This window comes from Micromesistius poutassou (assembly GCF_964030765.1).
Source record: "Micromesistius poutassou genome assembly, chromosome: 11".
Classification (NCBI taxonomy): domain Eukaryota; kingdom Metazoa; phylum Chordata; class Actinopteri; order Gadiformes; family Gadidae; genus Micromesistius; species Micromesistius poutassou.
In genome coordinates, this window is record NC_140281.1 from 18,104,797 (window position 1) to 18,107,489 (window position 2,693).

The following is a 2,693-nucleotide window of genomic DNA, read 5'->3' on the forward strand; positions in this document are numbered from 1 at the left end:
AACTAAAATAACACACAAAGGTCTATTTCAAACCTACTATCTGACCCCTATTTTGCAGACCACCACTCTGCACTGGTATTAATGGTATGGCTTTTTTTTATGTTCACATGTAAGTGCTTAAGAACGATAATTACTCATTAATTTTCAATTTGAATAATGTGGCCCTCACAAGAAAGAGGTTCACAGCCCCGCTGAAGCGTCTGAGGGTACAGGGAGGTGAACGTACCAAAGGACGGACAGACAGCATACAAACTTTACATAACACAGTTATTCGTTAATACTTAATTGCCGCTTCGGTGGGGCCGTGTGTGTGTGTGTAATGATGTATTACACACAGGGTTCTGGGTTCTGTGTGTGTGTAATGATGTATTACACACACACACGTATCGTATGTGGCCGACACATTGCACCCAGAGCCCTACAGAGAGGCGGCGTTCACCTGGTCCAGAGCCCGTTGCTGCAGTAGGACTTGCCCGAGGATTCTCTGGCAGGGAGTCAAACTCCAGGCGGCACAAGGAGTGTGTCCAGGGGCCGGGGCTTGATCGTCTCTCTCAATCTGCCATTATGAATACAGTAAATTAATTTGGTTTCCCCACACCTCCCCCCCCCCCCTCCTCGCCCCCCACTCTCCCTCCCTCTTCTCCTGAATTATTTTGAGCCACCCCTTCTTAATGAGACTAAACAGGACCCCCCCCCCCCCCTTCACCCCCCTCACCCAGGGACGGTCTCATTTGGTTCATACACTCCCCCTCTGCCTGCAGCATTTTCGGGGGAGAGTATCTGTCTGTTGTTGTCTCACCCCCCCCCCCCCCCCCCCCCCCTCCCCCTGAGGCACCTTTGAGTGCAACACGGGCAATTAAAAACCTGTCGCTTCTGCTCTCTCTCTCTCTCTCTCTCTCTCTCTCTCTCTCTCTCTCTCTCTCTCTCTCTCTCTCTCTCTCTCTCTCTCTCTCTCTCTCTCTCTCTCTCTCGCGCCTTCCAGCTCGGCTGTCGGAGTCACTAATTCAAACCGGTGGGAGCGGAGTGGTGGCGGGGAGACGGGGAGATAATAGCAATATGTTTGTGGAGGCGAGAGGCATATGATGTACGGCGCTAACATGATTATCTGCATGCTTTCTGTTTACTCAGAGGTCGTCCTGCTGTTGGGCCCAGATGTCCGTCAACCGCTGCCAGAGTCTTCCTCTGAAAAGTACTGCGTTGGGCCCTGGTGCTGCGCGTACCAGAGTACACACACACACACACACACACACACACACACATGAATACATACAATACAAGTATGTATTGTATGTACTGTGTGTACATGTATACACGCACACACACAGGTACACACAGACACACATATATAATGTATATACACATACACATACATAAGTACACACACATACATAGGTACACACACATGTACACACACACACACACACACACACACATATATAATGTATATACACATACATAAGTACACACACATACATAGGTACACGCACATGTATACACACACACACACACATAAGTACACACACAACACGTGTAAATATGGTATATACACACAAAAACTCACACACACATATATACATGAATTAACACTTCACAATAAGGTTGTATTAATTAACCATTAATTAACTTTGCTTAATGTAGCAATAAGCATTATCATATAGCATAAGCATGGGGCTTGTTAGGGTCAATACACTTGTAATTCAATTCGACAGACTGAGTGCCAGTTAAAACACACAAATAACTAGATTGTACTTTGTCTACAAACATACAGAAAGCACCAAAATAGTGATGAATTATCTGTGCGCTTGTAGTAAAACTACAATCTTGTTGTGCTGTAACTGGCACTCATTTAGAGTTATTCAGTGTATTCGTACCACATTGGAAATCTTTGGATAGGAATTAAAAGTTTATTCCTAGCCTAGCTCACATGAGGAGCTAGGCTAGCTCAACCCTGCAAGTCAATGGAAGTGGCTAACAGAGAGCAAATGCTAACCCAGTGAACTCTCCTTCTGGACGAAGAACGATTCCAATGAATTTGGAATTCAACAACTTTTCTGAATCTGGGTAAGACATGTTAACGCCACTTAATAGATATCTTGGCATATTCATTTAAGCAGTACCAAAATTGCAATAACTGAGGGCGGGAAATGGTGTAAAAAATAAGAAATACATAACTGCAAATTGGCACAAAAGTTTGTCTCTTGGTATTAATCTTTAAGTAATAAAAATATTCCAAAACAACAAATCCCAAACAAGAAGATAATCCTGAAAGACGTTCCCAAAAAAATCAATCAAAGCCAACAAAAAAACTAAAAAAGAAATAATAATCTTACCAGCTGGGGCAACAGACATTGTAAGGCTCTTTACTCTCTTGTTTTCTATATAATAACGAGAGAGATCATACTAAAATTAAACTCGACAATCATGGGTTCAGCACATCACAGGCATACACACACTAAACCACAAACACACGCAGACACTACCACACACACACACACACACACACACACACACAGATACATACATACACACATACACACAAAGAGACACACACACATGCACACACACACACACACACACAGACAGATACATACATATACACAAACACACAGACAGACACACACACACACACACACACACACACAACCACACACAGAACAATCATGCATACACTAACACACAGCCACACAGACACT